At 40.4% G+C, this 17,021-nt stretch overlaps 1 protein-coding gene and 1 non-coding gene across 3 annotated transcripts in view; both read left to right on the top strand.

Moving 5' to 3' along the window:
- The window catches only part of PTPRD (protein tyrosine phosphatase receptor type D), a 1,783,257-nt gene that overhangs the window by 1,201,103 nt on the left and 565,133 nt on the right, over positions 1 to 17,021 (top strand). The gene's annotated exons all lie outside the window — the stretch shown is intronic.
- Positions 11,163 to 11,270, top strand: LOC127484967 (U6 spliceosomal RNA). Its single transcript, XR_007912172.1, has one exon. It is a non-coding gene; the product is annotated as a U6 spliceosomal RNA (small nuclear RNA).

Here is a 17,021-nt window from a genome sequence, read left to right as displayed (position 1 = left end):
CAGAGAGAGGAGAGGTAGAGACAGAGAGAGAGGTCTTCCATCCGCTGGTTCACTCCCCAGATGGCCACAATGGCTGAAACTGCACCAGTCCAAAGCCAGGAGCCAGGAGCTTCCTCTGGGTCTCCCACGTGGATGCAGGGGCCCAGGGACCCAGGCCATCCTCCACTGCTTTCCCAGGACACAGCAGAGAGCTGGATCGGAAGTGGAGCAGCCAGGTCTCGAACCGGTGCCCATATGGGATGTCAGCGCTTCAGGCCAGTGAGTTAACCCGCTGCGCCACAGTGCCAGTCCCTTGATAGCAGTCTTAAACCAGTCTTGGGCCCTCAGCAAACCACATGTGTGCCACAAGATACTTGAAGAGGCAGTAGATATAATGGTGAATAGCATAGGATATGAAGTCAGACAAACCTGAGTTCAAGAACCACCTCTGCCATTGGCTAGATTTATATGACTTTGGAAAAACAACATTTTGCATCTCAATTAACTCACACGTAAAATGGGGGACAGGAAAGCCACTTCAGAGGATTAGTTTTTGGATTAAGAAATAGTACACATTTGAAATGCTTAGCCCAGTGACTAGTGCACAGTAAGTAATCAATGAAGATTTGATATTAATTTTCAGTCATTTACAAATATTTATTGAATAACTACGATGAACCAGTTGAAGGACAAATGTACTTTGCATGTGTATATCTTCAAGTAATGAAGCACACCCCCATGCCGCCTCTGCATTATATGAAAATGTATAATTAGAGTTTTTAAGCAGTTTCTAACCACTAGCACATTAGCAAACAACAAACAATATTGCACGGTGCAGAGTTTGTTTACTTGGCAAAATGCAGATAATGCAGCTGCTTCACACAACAGTCAAACGGGGGGGTGTGCTAATTGCAGAGTAAATTGAGCCCTGGGACTATATTTAGTTAAAATGTGACATCATTTTAAAACTTGAATTATCTGAATCATGCATTTTAAATAACTTTGCTTTGTTATTTAAGAAAGGCTGACGGATGGAGCCCCTGGTGCCCACCACTCTTCTTGACTGCAGTTAACCAACTAGAACTTAAACCAAAAAGGACTGTACAGGAACTGATTTCAAAACCCATAATATCTACATCAAGACATGGCTATCTGGGTCAAAATATATGTCCTGGAACATAATAGCCATATGCTATAAAACATAATTGATATAGCAGCATAGGCCAGTAAGGTGAGTCTTCATTCTATCCACAGACATTATTAGCATTATGAAAGGGTTCCCTATGGCAATTACATAGTTAGTGAAATATCATTATGCATATTTTTCCATGTGGAGTTGTGGCTGAGTCTCTATGACACTGAACATCTGTATGAAAATCGAAAAAGGTTCAATCAATCCTCCAGATGTCCTCAAATATCAGCAGGTTTGGCTTATGGACAAAACAGCTGGACTTAAGATTTTCATTTCATTTTCTTCCAGATGTTAGTCTTTTGTAGACACAATTTCTTTTTGGATGCTCTCCTATTACTCACCTTTGGGATGATAACTGACTTATGAAAAAGAAAAAGACTTACCATATAAATATATTTCTCCTGCTGGTAGTCAAAAATCTGCTAGGTCATATGTGGTTGTTAGTTGTCAAGACAGAGGCAATGAAAAACTGAACAAGACAGAAAGCATGGAAGTTATTTGATTCAATAAATAAAATCTTCTCCATGTTTGTATTGATAGAAAGTGTGTGATCTGACATTGGTTAAGTTGGGCTTTTCAAAGATTGAAGCAGTGTGGCATAATGAAAAGACATTTATATTGGCATCAGAAAATCTTGGGCTAAGTTCAGATTCTGTCCCTTGCTTGTGACATTGTGATCTTTACTTTCTTCTCAGGTAACCAACCATCCTGGTTTGCTTAGGATTCTCCCAGTTTTAGTTTTAAAGGTCCTGCGCCTTGGGGACCCCTTGGTCCCAGGCAAGTGGATTATTAATCACCATAATTCTCACCCGTGATGTGGGATAACAATATTTCCTCACAGTCTTGCTGCAGAGTGGTGAGTAAGCATCCAGCATAGCCAAGAACAGGGCCCCGAATGGAAACTATTATCATTATAAATCTCATCCACATTTCCTGTTCTGTTTCCATTCAGAGCACAGACTCGTCTGTTTTCATTTTATTCAATACAATCAACACTTCACTTGCACTATGATAGTCACTCTAATTCATTCCATTTCATTCTCAGAAACACATATTTTTGCTCTGTATTCTCCTCATTGACTCCATGGTCACAATATCCACATCATCCTCACTGAAATCCAAGGGATTTCATCTTGTTTCCTACCATGTAGACCTGGTTCAATACATAGTTCACATGGACAGTGTGGAACCTCTGTCCCCATAGCAAGTCTGACACACAGTGGGCCCTCAGTATATAGTTGTGAAATGCAAATATGGCTCATAGAAAAACACAGGGGCATTTTATAAAAGCAATAGAGTGTGGTCCTTGTCCTTTACAAACTCATCTTTTCCATCATGGATTTCCCTTTATTTATTTTAGAAACACTGTTTACTGTCTTGTAGCAGTCAACCTGATGTATCTCTTTTCCAGAAAAAAAAAAAAACTTTAATTATATCTTGTCTCTGTGGCCCCTATATCATTCTTTGGTTCTCCAGTTTTTGGTTTCCTTTCTGCTGTGTTAAAACATCCACTGGCTGTGCTGAACCTCATAATTTGGTTCAGCTCCAAAGAGCATCCTCTTGAATCTTTCCAATTCCTTTATTCTCTTTCTGCCACCTCTAGGTTACTGGTTTTCCTGTGCCTGCCATTTTAACCAAGTTATGCTCCTATTTTCAGCCTTCTCCAGGCCTACAGTCTCATCGGCCAGACATAGAGAGCAGCAGGCAACCAAGTCACGTTCTTTCCTTTTTCTGTCCTAAAACTCAAGGTCCATCTTCTCTAGGAAATTTCTCTCCATATCTACCCTCCCTTGATAGTCTCAGCACAGCTATTCTATCAGAACATTGCCTGCTATAATCAGAAATGGGTAGTGAATAACCTCTCTGCTATATAGTGCAATATGACATTAAATGAATGTTTTCACTTTTCTGACCCTTGATTATAACCTTGATAAAGTGTGGAGAATTGTACTTGTGACAAAATGGAGATGATAATAATGATGGTAACTATATGAAGTAATATATATAAAGCTCATTCGTGACAATTCACTCACTTCCATTCATCCTAAAATGTCCATCATTTCTTAAGATTGTGTCATCCTCTTTCTTAAAATTCTGTAGCAGAAAATAGTTGTCAGAATTCTTGAATCCATATCTGTATGTATTTTGCTTTGGACTTTGATAGGCTCCTAATATCCATTACTGGGCCAATCCTAGAAGCTGTAACACTGTACTGTGTTAGAAGACATGGACTGGTAGTGCGTTTAGGTGGCACAAGTTATGTTAAAAATGAGAATATGAGACCTGTATAAAAGAAAGGCCCCAATGGGGACTCTTCAGAACCACAGTGGAGAGAGGGGAAAGCTTACACATCTGACCTCTCACCCTAGCATTTTTCTTCCTTCCACTTTCAAGCAGTGAATAATCAACATGTCAGGGTTCATCTAGATCTAAATCCAATTAAGTCTGACCTTAGGGATAGTTTCTCAAACCTCCCAGCAGGTGTGTGCTTGGAAGAAATCGTCATCTGTGCCCTTTGTTCAATTTTTAAATTACCCCAAGTTTATGGTCCCAACTGATTAAGCTTAGCAACGCTGCCCATTGAATGTCTAAGGAGAACAGCTGCTGGTTTAAGTGTCCAGGCATTTGTGCTGGAAAGGATTTTATGAAAGAAATCACCTCTCTTTAATCCACATGGAACAAGTCTGAGAATCGAATATGTTGTTTAGCTGACGTCTGAATCCTTATGCTAGTTGGTTTCTGAGGGGTAACATTACTTAGGCCTTTTGGGGTTATCATTTGTGCAGTGCTCTGCAAAACTGTTGTGAGAATTAGAATTAATAGTTGTCAGGAGGCATAATATCCGACGCATATTAGGTGTTCAGTTAGTGATACTTATTATTAAAGCATTTACCAGGTACTTCAAACACTAAGTTGGTGTTCATTGTGGGAAAAAAAATGTGTGTGTATGTGTGCATGTGCATAACAGTGCATATGTGTGTGTGCATGATTTTAATAAGCTCTCACACAGATCTTCTGTAATAGTACCTATTCTTCCTGACTGACTTCAGAAGTCAAGCTCTAGTGTCTTAATCACAGACCCTCACAGCTGTTTTTATTGGTAAAGGCAAAAGTGCTACAAAGGTGATTACCTGTGAAGATTCTGGTGCTCCACCGAGTGCTTTTCTTATAATTTCACATCTATTTCTTACAACTTCCCTGTGAAGTATCACTACTTCCATTGTACAGCGGAAACAGACACAGCTGGTATAATTAAGAGCACAGATGCAAACCAGGTCTCTGTTTAGGGTCACTGGGGGGCGATCAGAAGATCTGACTTCCAGCTTTATCTTTCCCCCTAAAACTTCTGATCTTAAACAACTAACCTCACCACTCTGATCTATAATTTTATAACCTATAAACCAGTAGATTGGATTGGGGGCATTTAAAAAAAAAAACTTTTTCCAGAACTATATGTTTTAAGATGAGGTACTAGAAAATAAACTTAAAATAAAGTTAATCAAAGAGAAATGAAATTAAAGAGCCACCCTCTGTTTTTAGTCAGTGAGTCAACAGCATTTCTTCGAGTGTTCATCCTTCTTGATACTATAAAGGGAAGAAGGAAAAAATAGAAGACACTGCTGGTTCTTGCCCTAACAAGAACTCTTTTTCCAGACTGCTTGCATTTGCACTCTGGTTGACCTGTGAGGTATAATCCTCTGCTGGGCAGAGCACTCTCTTCCCCCTTATTTTTCTACCAGTCTGCATAATGCTAGTCAGCCCAATCCTCTCCAGCAGGATTTAATTTGGTTCCTGTTGAGAAAGGAAGATGTACTGGCCTTCTCCTTTCCTTCTTCCTCAGAGTGGAAATACAGGAAGAAGCCTGTGAAGAGCCCAGGAGAGAGGTGATGTGTGGCCTAGTGGTTAAGACACCAGGTAGGATGCCCATATGCCACATCAGAGTGCTTACTTTGAGTCTTGACTCCAGCCACTGACTCCAGATTTCTACTTATGCAGACCCTGGGAAACAGTGATGATTGGCATAATTGCTTGGGACCCTGCCAGCCACAGAGATCTGAGCTGAGTTCTGGGCTCCCAGTTTGGCCTGGCGTAGCACCAGCCATTGCAAGCATATTGGACATGAACTAGCAGATGGAAGCTCGCTTTCCTTGTGTTTCTGTCTCTTTCTCTGTACCTCTGTATCTCTATTTCCATGTCTCTCTCTGCCTCTCAAATAAGTAAGTTATTGGGGAAAAAACAGCCTGCAAGGATATCTAGAAAGATAACCGAGGTTTTCTCTCTCTGATAACAATAACCAAACCACTTCTGAGAAAACTCTGGCTACGTGACTCTTAAATGCTCTGTGAATTTCTTTTCTTTTCCATTTCTTTCTCTGGACAAATCTATTTGTTACTAAGATCTAGCAACTTCTCTTAAACTCGGTCTCTAAAGGCCCCACTCTTTCAGATATGCTGTACTCCCTTACTTTTAGAAAATTGCATACAGTGTAGTTAGTTGTTTGTATATCTGTCCCTTATTTAAACACACACCACTGACAAACGGTCAGTGCTTTATAAGATAGAGTAAAAGCTCTTCCATTGTCTAGTACTGAAAGAACTGTATATCCATATCATTTACAGAAACTTTGTAGAAGGAAGGTATTCTCATGTTTGAGAGGAAAAATATGCCTAGCTTAAAGAAGTCTAATATATCTGGCCTAACCAAATAAATATGCTAGGAATCAGTTCTTTACAAAAGTATGTATAGAGAACTTCTTTTAAGACCAAACTATTTCATTGAATTTTAATATGAATTCATAAGGTTTGATTAATATACAACTTTTCAGGAATAATCTCATTAAACTCTTAAGATTCATGAAAGCAGGGTGAATATCTGATTTTTTTTTCCATTTTATTCGTATTGGCTTGCATACAGTAAGTGCTTAATAAATATTATTGGAGAGATAAGTAAATGAGATAAGGAATGAAGAATTTCAACTTTTATTAAAATGAGGGAGCACAGTATATTGCTAATCATTGATACTTATCAGAAATTACCTTAGAAATAGCATTAATAATATATAATAGGCTAATGAAACAAAACACATTAAAGTGTTTTCATTCTCTTTATTTTGTGTTTGAATCCATGTGGTGTTATACACATGAATGATCTTGTTAGTGCTCTTGGATGAAGAACAGCAGGCAGGAGTAGACAGAGGGGAAAAGTACAGGGTACCTGGACTATTGCTTGTTTGCTTGGCTTTGCAGTAATAGCATTACTCCTAATATGCACCTTCAGATTGAACAGTAATAGCTAGCTCTGAGCAGTTAGAATGCTGCTCAATAAAAATAATGGCATTAAAATCAGTGAGTAGGGTTTGATTGTCTGCTTTGCTACGTGAAAAGGAAAAAGCAGAAGCAGGCGGCTGGCGATTTCCAAAGATAACACCAAACAGGGATAAACCAGACCTAGAATTGAAGGCGTGCTCAGAAAAAAACAACTTGAGAGAGGATCTAAAGTCCCTCCTTATCTCTCCGACAGTTGCCATTAATATGCTGTCTCTTCAGTGATTATAAATGTGGCTACTATCCCAGCTTATATCAAATATCACCAGTAAATTACTTGCAGAATATTCTGTGGGGTTTCTCAGGGCTATAATGGAAAAAAGTTGAATGTCTTAGTTCCTCTAAAGTGCTTTTCACCCAGGAATCCACCCCTCTGCCCCCATAATTATTTGGAAGACTACATCTCAGGCCCCACTGCAAACACAGGGCTAATTTTCTCTGTAAACAGTATCACAAGTTGAGGGTTGAAGATGTTTACATTAAAAATTCTGACTTAAGGCTCATTCTCTGACCATAGGCTGATCATCCTTTGTGATTTGGAAGGCTCACTCCTCTTTCAATACACATTTTACTAAATCAGAAAAATATGGGGGGTGCTTGGAGTGGTCTCAGAAAATGGATGACCAGAGACTTGGCTTCCAGATCTGGTTCAGCATCTCTCTGTTTCTGTGAGTAAAGCTGAAGCAAAGTCGAATGAGCTTTCATGCTGGAAGGTTGTCATGCCAAGTTAAAAGCAGTTAGCAGGAACTTCCAGATCCAGGATTCTGTTTCAAATCATTAAAACTGAATGATATTCCTCCTCTAAAAAGTTTAGAATATTTTAGTAAGCCTGTAATTCACATTTGGGATTAGAGGTGGACATTAATCATAAAGGGACATCCAAAATTAAAATAATAACCAGGGCTGAATGCCACTGGCCAGTGAGCTCCAGGATAATGGCCCAGTGACCTGATTGTGTCTGTTTTTCCCTCATCAGTGTGTCCCTAGTGTTTTGCAGAGTGTGTGGTGCATTGAGTAGATATTTGAACAAATGAAAGAGAGAAAGGAAGAAAAGAAGGAAAGGAAGGAGGGAAGGAGGAAGGGAGGGAGGGAAGGAGGAAGGGAAGAAGGGAAGGAAAGAGAAAGGAGAGAGGGAAGGAAAGAAGGAAGGAAGGAAGGAAAGCAAAAAGAGCCAAGTCTACTGGCCACACTCACATTATGAGTTCCCTACTCGTTACCACTACCCCTGCCCATGCGAAGCCCCTTTGTTTTCTCTGAATGTCAAGAACAGCTCTGAAGGGAATTCTCCAACAGTGCCAGGCACTCTTCTCAAGGCTAACAGATTTTGTTTACCAGAACTCATAATGGGTCCGAAAAGGGACAACACATGACTGCAGACACGTGAGGATGTGAGACTATCTCTGGAATCCAGAAAGTTGCATTGTATTAAAGAAGTATGTAATATGAGTCACTTAAGCCCCCTATTTCATCCCTGACCAGTGCAAAATAAGTGCTTCCCATAGTGATAGAGTAAAAGTTCACAATACTGATGAGGAGAGCCTGGTGCACACAGAAGCACAACCAGCAGTAGCCTAAGGGAGGTGGAGGGCTGTCATCTACCCAGTCACCCCCAGCACAGCTGTGGCCATCCTTTCTTGTGCCATGCACCCCAAAGGGAATATGAGGTGCAGGAAATTAAACTAGCAGAGGACTTTTCCCTTTCAGCATATACAGTCCCTCCTTGATTTTTTTTTCTTCTTCCATCTTTGTAGTCCCCAGGTCCCCACCCTGGTCTTATTACACCAGCCCTGTGTCTTTCAATTTGTTTGGACAGTTACAGAGGCTGACAGCACAATAGGTACTGTAGTCATTTTATTTCCCTCCAAGTATTGTCTGTGCTTGGAATGAAGAATTGCACAGAAGGACATGATGTGTACCAATTTCACTGCTTTCCAATCTCCTACAAATGAGCCAGATTTTGGGAACACTAAGACACAGTGTTTCATAAAGTTCCTTCAGATGACTTCCTGAGAAATAACTAATATCTGGCCATGTAAGCTAATAACTATTATCTTCAAGTATGATTAATACATACCACATCCAATGGCTGTAAAGCACTTTGCTGTCAAAGCCAATTAAATAAGTTGTATAGTGTTGGGTATATCCTAACTTTTCTTAAGACTATAATTGTCAACATCCAAGAGGGGTTTGACCCTTTTTCCTTCCGTGCCATTTCAGGTGGATAACCAGTCACACATTTATCATTGTGTCAGTAAACACGTTTATTTATGTCTAGCCTCACTCATAGGCTTCAAGTCTAAGAAAGTGAAAACTGGATTATCTGAGATGAATTGGGGTACTTGTTAGCAGTATTTAAATAGGAAAGGGGCAAAGGACAAAGCGATGACCCCTGGAAACCTTGTCTACTGGCCTGTCTCATCTGCAAATGTAAAATGTCATCAAGGGTTATCATTCTCAGAAAACGCTTTTGGAAAAGACGTCAGGTTTAACTGAGATCTGAAAGTTCTTTTGTATTCTCTTTACCTTCCCCATAAACTTCTATCATTTTGTAAATGGATGCAGTGAATTTTTATTACTTGACCTGTTGTAAGAAGAAAAGAATTCATCAAAAGACCAAAATAACAAAAGATAATATGCTCATTAAAATATGTAAATCTATTTAATTTAATAAGCTAATTTATTTTTGCACTGAAATCCCTTACAGGAGGGTAAATAATCACTTTAAAAGTCCCCTGGGGGCCAGTGTCTCATAAAATTCTAAAAACAGCTAAAATTGAGATGTAGATTCAGGTAGATTAAGTGATGCTTAATGAATCATTAATTTGACCTAGAAGTTACCCTGGTTTATTCATTTTTGACTACTTGGAACAAGGCCCAGATTATGTTTCTTCTTCTAATTTGGCCAATACAAATTATTTAAAATGTCAAACAGAGTGGTAAAGGAAACAGACAAGAAGGACAACATGTAAAAGGATTTGTTTAAAACAATGCGCTTTGGCCACACATCAGGCTATGATCTTGAACTTTGTAACTTTAAAGATGTTTGCAAACATCCTTGCATTTTTCATTCAAATATTGAAAACTAGTTCATATTTGCAAAGGGTACCAGGTCACTTGATAAAGTTCCACTGAGGTCCTAAAGAACTCCAAATGTGCTGAGGTATTTTTTCCAAGTGAATTTCCCAGATTTGAATGGTCAGGGTGTATTAATTTAGAATAATAAACCAATGAATTCCTCCTGACTAGGTTTCTGGCAGGAGCAAATAATGTAACTAACCTGGAAATGACAAAGCTTCAAATTCTTGTGAGGCTATTGTGGTAATGTGATTATCCTGTAACTTTATAATGCATAAGCAATACAAAGGAAGTTTATAGGTACAAGGAATTTTTAGGACTTAGAACATTTTCCCATAGAAAACCAAGTTTCTGATTTATTTCCATAGTTTAAAGAGAAAGGTAAACTGATGTTTAGTAGATTTGGGGCTTTTCATCAGCTCATTTAGTTTGATTACTATCTCCCAATATAGAAGTGTCCTATGAATAAAGCTAGTGTGTGTCTTATCACTTATCAGCTGTGTCTTATCACTTGTTTGATTAACAACATGTACCATGTACACATTCATCCATGCTCAGAGAGGCTCTTTTGCCTTCAGTTAACCTAGTAGAGGACATTACGGCAAAGGTGGTAGACACACAAGATCAGGCTAGTTCTGTACTCTCTTCTCTTAATTATATATCATTCACTTAAGTATGGAGGAAATGTACCAGTTCGGATAGTGTCGGCTCTGAGGAAGAGAATATTTAAAAAAAATGTTACTTATACAACCAAGACACTTACTATCTCATAGGAGATCCAGACAAAGGGCTTCAGGATTGATCAGTTCAATGACAGTATAATAAAAAACCTGTGACTGCCTCCCCACTCCTTCACGTAGCTCATGACTACTGTAAAAGGTGGGACACAAAGAAGTTAAGGCACATGCACAGAGCCACTCAGTAAGTGACTGTGCCTCAATCTCAGCCCACGCTGAGTCTATAGTTTACTCCACTAACCACTCTAAAAATCATGAAGTATCTTGTAGATATTAAGCATTATCCAAAGAAATGAAGTAATGCTTATTATTAAACATAGGGATTTACATGAACATCCTTACAACTAGATTTGCTTATTTCATACATATCATCTCCCTGTCCCTGCTACAAACTTTGGCAAATACACTTTGTGATGCTCACTTTATGCTTGAAGCAGGGATGTCGGTGGTTATAACATCTTGGAGATTATGTGAACTGATGTATCAAGGAACCAGATAAAGAGTTCTAGAATCATTATGCCACTCTTAAGTTTCTTGTGATTCATCACTAGAAAGAGCCATGTAAACAATTATGTTATTTGTCATAATTAATTTTAATACATTAGTGATTGGCCACCTACTGTTTCATTTAATCACCCCCAGAACTTAAAAGTGAGATCATTTTTATCTGCATTTCACAAATGGGTGTCTTCATTTAGTGTGTCCATGGCTGGTTGTATAGGTTGAAGACTGCAGAAATGTAAATCATAGCCCTAAGTGTCCATTGCCCCAGCTACCACGCCATTCTTGCTCCACCCGAGGGAATCCTTCCACTAGAAAAATATGCTTCATTTTCATGTTTTGAAAATTACATTAGTGCTTGCTTCGGCAGCACATATACTAAAAATTGGAACGATACAGAGAAGATTAGCATGGCCCCTGTGCAAGGATGACACACAAATTTGCGAAGTGTTCCTTATTTTTCTTTCTCTGTCTCTTTCTCTCACTATTTAACTCTGCCTGTCCAAAAAAAAAAAAAAAAAAAAAAGAAAAGAAAGAAAGAAAATTACATTAAATTACATTAAATCATCAACTTAGGTCAGAACAAATATGTAGACAGTCTCCTAAACATACATCAGATATTTTGTAGGATCCCAGCTTTGCATGGCAATTTCAAGCCCATGATTCCTATGTAGTGTGCACAATAACTATGTGAAATAAATAGCATTACCTTTGTTTCACAGATAAAGAAATGAGGACTCTTAGGGTTTTACCAGCTCACCTCCATGCACACAGGAGTTAGAGATTATGTTCTCTCAACTCCAGAGAAGTTTCCACCATGATAAATTAGCAGAGAGATAGGAGTCATTAGGAGAATGAGATAAGCAAGCATTTGCTGGCCAGAGCATTGCTGGGACTGAGATCGCAGTGGAGAGTATGGATCCACACAGGAAACATAGAGTGTAGAGAAGGGATAATAGTAGCAGCGCCAGGAACAGTCCTTTCCCATTTTTTTCCCACGGAGTCTGAAGGCAGCGAGGCTACTTTCCTATGTATCCCAGGTTCATTCAGAGAAATCCAAGTTGGGAAATTACAAAAGCAAGGCTGATCAACTGTCATCACACCTTATGAATTTCTATAAAGACAAAGAATTTTCTGTTCATCTTGGTTTGAAAAAAAAAGAATAATATGAGTTTACAGTTGAAGCTTTTATATTTGGCAGGATCAACATGAGAATCCTGGGCAAATCACTGAACCACAGGCCACTGGTTTTATCAACCACTAAATGTGGACAGCAAAATGGAAACATTCTTAATGGGTTGTAAATTCTTATTCATTCACATATGGGGACAGTGTAGGAATGCCCAAGAAAACCATTATTAAAATTATTAACATTTTATCTTAAGTTCAAAAGTTGGAAAATCTAGGTAAAAATGTAGTTCTGCCCCTCAGAGTCTGAAAGGAAACGAGGGTTCAGCTCAGCATGTTAAAGGCCCTGTGTGTTCTGTTTAATGACTAGATGTATCACGGAATCTAGATGATGGTGCACACACATGTTTTGCTACTCACCCGGCCTATCCGTTCACGTGGCAGCTACCACTCATGTCTTGCCTTCCTCTCCTCTTTCCTTCTTATCACTCATACTTCTCTGCATGCATCTGATGTTGTTCCCTTCTTCCACTTTTTTTAGAATCAACCACCTATATAATAAAGAAACCCTTATTTTCTTCATACTCATTGAACTAAGAGGCCTCATAGATGGAATAAATAAAACAAATGGATAATAATAAATAATAAATGAAGTAGGCCAGTGCCATGGCTCACTAGGCTAATGCTCCGCCTGTGGCGCCGGTACACCAGGTTCTAGTCCCGGTCGGGGTGCCGGATTCTGTCCCGGTTGCCCCTCTTCCAGGCCAGCTCTCTGCTGTGGCTCGGGAGGGCAGTGGAGGATGGCCCAAGTCCTTGGGCCCTGCACCTGCATGGGAGACCAGGAGAAGCACCTGGCTCCTGGCTTCGGATCAGCGCAGTGCGCCGGCCGCAGGGCGCTGGCAGCGGTGGCCATTGGAGGGTGAACCAACGGTAAAGGAAGACCTTTCTCTCTGACTGACTCTCTCTCACTGTCCACTCTGCCTGTCAATCAATCAATCAATCAATCAAGTAGAGAATGAAGATGGAAGAAGAAAATTAGAGAAACTTTTTGTTCTTCACTCATTCAAAAGTCGATGCAGATTTATAATTGGATGTTATGTCCCAGGCCCCATCTTAGGAACTAGAGTTACACAGGAAATTGAACTCATTTTAATCCTTATCCTTGGGAGCTCAGATTCTGGTAGGAGGAAATAATAAGTGAATTATCAAAACAACCAAAAATAATGTGGCAGCTGGTGAAAATTGTTCAGAAGGAAATTTCACAGGGCAAGAGGATAGAGACGATGGTGGTAGTGATAGCTTAGGCCAGGGGGTCAGAGAGTTGGCCAGATATATAAGGATTCCTTCATTCAATATTTGTTGAGTATTTTTGAAGAGCTGGGTACCATGGTAGCTAAAAGATGAATAAGACATGGTTCCTGCCCTCCAGGAGCTGACAGCTTAGTAGAGAACCTCACCACCTGCTCCATTAGGCAGACAGATTAGGAGTCTCAGGGCATATTGCTGCAGTAACATTGTACACAGTGACCAATCTGAACAGATTGTCAGTATTCCAAAACTCACAGTGGTTTCCATAAAATAATTCTCACTTCAAGTAAACATTTTCAGTTGGTGAGTAACTCTATTTTCCACCGACAGCACTCATTTTGAAGGCCTCCTTAATGCAATGATGACTTGTTTTTCTTATTGGTTGCCAAAGATTGTTTGGGTCCTTATTGAAATGTACTTGCTTAACTCCTCCAAAGCAACTTGGCTGGTTTCTTGTTGTACTGGCAACTGCTGTCTCCTGTACTGAAAAATTTGTTCTTTCTGAAAAATTTGGACAGTCCCTGGATGGTTTTCATTAAAATTAAAGATAAAAAAGAAAGAATTATATTTTCTTAAACTATTAGTGATAACAGAACAGAACTTTGTATCAGCAAGATTCACATAAATGTAGGTCACACCCTGGAGGATGTGCCTTTTTATTTTCCTGTTTCTGTAGTGCTTTGTGCAGATACCTGGCTCGAACTTTCCTAATTCATCAAGAAGACGGGGGAAAATATAATTATGGTCAAAATACTGGCTTGTATAAACAAGCCATTTTCTTCATTGTGTTTTTAATACAAGCTCCATATCCCCAGTGCTATAAAGGTTGTAATAATATAGCATTGTTAACAAGAAAACTCAACATGTGAGAGAACAACGCTGAGCAGAGAAGTCTTTGTTTTCCTGAAGACAGAGCCTTTTTGATAGGCCTGGGAGATCATATCACACACAGTTGTTCCAGAATAAGGGAGGCAGACTTGCTGATCTCCCTGCCAGCACAGCCGAGGGTAATCCACTCATTCTACTGGCTCCACGTTGGAACCTCCTTCCTCGTCCCATTCGCGCTGTCAAATTCCTTTCCCTTTGCCATAGTTAGGAGACCCAGGAGAGGAAATTATTCTGACTAGGCTGAGACATAAGCCGAGGAGGTACCACTTGTTATAAACGTTGCAGTTTTTGTTGGAGGCTGGAGCTGACTTTACAGTGGTCTTTGAGCAGTTTGTTCTGTCAGAGAAATGGATGCAAAAGCTTTTGGCACTCACTTTTTTTTTTTTTTTTTTTTTTTTTTTTTGACAGGCAGAGTGGACAGTGAGAGAGAGAGACAGAGAGAAAGGTCTTCCTTTGCCGCTGGTTCACCCTCCAATGGCCGCCGCGGCCGGCGCGCTGCGGCCGGCGCACCGCGCTGATCCGATGGCAGGAGCCAGGAGCCAGGTGCTTTTCCTGGTCTCCCATGGGGTGCAGGGCCCAAGCACCTGGGCCATCCTCCACTGCACTCCCTGGCCACAGCAGAGGGCTGGCCTGGAAGAGGGGCAACCGGGACAGAATCCGGCGCCCCAACCGGGACTAGAACCCGGTGTGCCGGCGCCGCAAGGCGGAGGATTAGCCTAGTGAGCCGCGGCGCCGGCCTGGCACTCACTTTTGATCGGCTGCATCACTGCTGATTTCCACAGGCTGCCATCTTACGTGGACACATTTCTTCTCAGTGGTGCCTCAGGACCACGGTGCCAACCTGAATCTCAGCCTGGCTACAGACAGATGATGCTCATTTCTTTACTGCTCTGAACAGATTTGGGCAGCTCTTTCTACTCTGTGTTAGAAATTTCACACTAAACTTTGCATTTTGTTGAGCTGCTCCTTTGTTTGCTGTGCCAAGGTAAAATCAAATTGTTACAAATTCTTTTTTTCTACACACTGGAATCTCTACCTTTGGTGAAGTTTTCACTCTTATCATGGCCTTTTATATAGCAGCTCCCAGCGCTATGGTCATGTCTGCCTTAAGGGTAAATGACAGATAGGAATACTGCTATCAAAGTTAATTCCAAAGGCCATGAAAAGTCCCTCACTGGATAAGATCAAGAACTAAGTTCTAAATATAAAGTCTTCGTCAGCACTTGAAAATAATAAATTCTGTCAAAGCCTGACTCTACTCTAAAATTTCTCAAGGAAACTCTGTCCCTTCCTCAATATACCATTTTTTAAGGACATCACTCAAGGTGAAATTATTCCATTGAACCTCCAGTAGCTGATTCTATGGCTTATGTACATGTCCCACTTTTCTTTGGTGATAGATAAGACATTAATGCGAATGTGAAAATTTCCATTTTTCAGCTCTGTGAACTTTGATTCAGAGAATGTACTGCAATTAAGTAGCTTTTGAGGGTGGCCTTCCAAAATAGAAAGGATGTTCCAGTTGTTGGTGGGTTTGGCTTAGGTTATGCAGTTTATTTGTTTGGGTTGTGTGTTTTGAACATGTGCCCAGGGCTTTTAAAAAGAGTGATGGGAATGTTTGTACAAATGAAATTGAAAGCAAGTGAGCAGTACTGCCAATGCTTTAATTATGAACCTAGCAACATGTGAACTTATTTGGAGTTTAAAGGCTATAAGAGAAAAGAGCAGGCACCTGGCGGTCTCAAAACAGGATGACTGCCTTTTCTGTTTAGTAGGCAGGAAATAAAAGGCATAAACCTCTTCTGCTCTTTTGGACGTCCAAAGATACAGCAAACTGCCTTCTGTCCTTTTCCCAGTATGTGTTTCAATTTGGAGCACAATCAGGACAGAGGGTAAAGTTCTGAGGCCGCAAAGTGGTCATTTTTATGTCAGGTGAGCCCATGGTTCCACCCCTCCTCCTCACAATGTTTCCCTCAAGGCCAAAAGGACCAGCACATCACATGGTGTTGAACTCCCAAGACAGCCTGCATGCTGGTGTCATAACCCTTACTTTTTCTGTGGCCCCAGAGGAAAAGTGCCAAACTCTTTGGAACCTCTCTTCTGATGGACAAATTTCCCAGAAACTGTAACCAGAATAGCTGGTGGGTTATTACACATGAGGGCATTGCTAAGGTTGGGGTGGTGAACCAAAAGAATTTGGAAAGTTTGAGAATCGGGAAGATTGGGGTGGTTGACACAGACTTTCTTTTCCTTTCATTTTTGAGGGCTGTTTTTCCCTTTGCATCTTCGATTCCAGTCAAGTGTATTTCATTCCAGACACAAAATCAAAATCTTCTCTCCAGTCTGTGCTTGGATTAGGAATAATTATAAGGTAAAAGTAACATTGTCTCCTCCCTTGAAATGTGTAGTTGTATTCTAAAAGCTGTTTTGAGGGGTCTGTTTGACGAGGGGTGTCTGTGTGGTTCATGTTATGTATGAAGTGAGATTTCCAAGGTAGCTATTATACTGTTTGAGTATAATCTGGTGGTTGGGGCATGCGGGGAGTAGCTCCCTAAGAGCTCATCTTTTTACTTCTAAGGCTTTCTTTTTAATGAATTGAGAAAGACACACACCAGCAACATAGCTCATGGCTGATTCTTTCCCTGAGTATAGCAGCTAGAACTGGTTGCTTCCCAAACAGAACAGAACGCTGAAACCTGCTGAACTGTCTCAGCAGGCACTGGGTTGGCACTCCCACCGTCTGGTAAATTTCATGTAATTACAGCTGCCGGTTGGAGGAGGCCTGTGATCTCTGCAGGCTGTTAGGACCTTAGTTATGGCCAGAAGGGTAGTGGATCTGCTTCAAGCCGTCCCCTCCACAGCCAGCACCTAGGAGCTTCCTTCAAGCAA

This window comes from Oryctolagus cuniculus, chromosome 1 (genome assembly GCF_051225735.1).
Source record: "Oryctolagus cuniculus isolate XC-2025 breed Fujian yellow rabbit chromosome 1, ASM5122573v1, whole genome shotgun sequence".
NCBI classification, from domain to species: domain Eukaryota; kingdom Metazoa; phylum Chordata; class Mammalia; order Lagomorpha; family Leporidae; genus Oryctolagus; species Oryctolagus cuniculus.
This window is presented reverse-complemented; position numbering and strand designations above follow the sequence as displayed.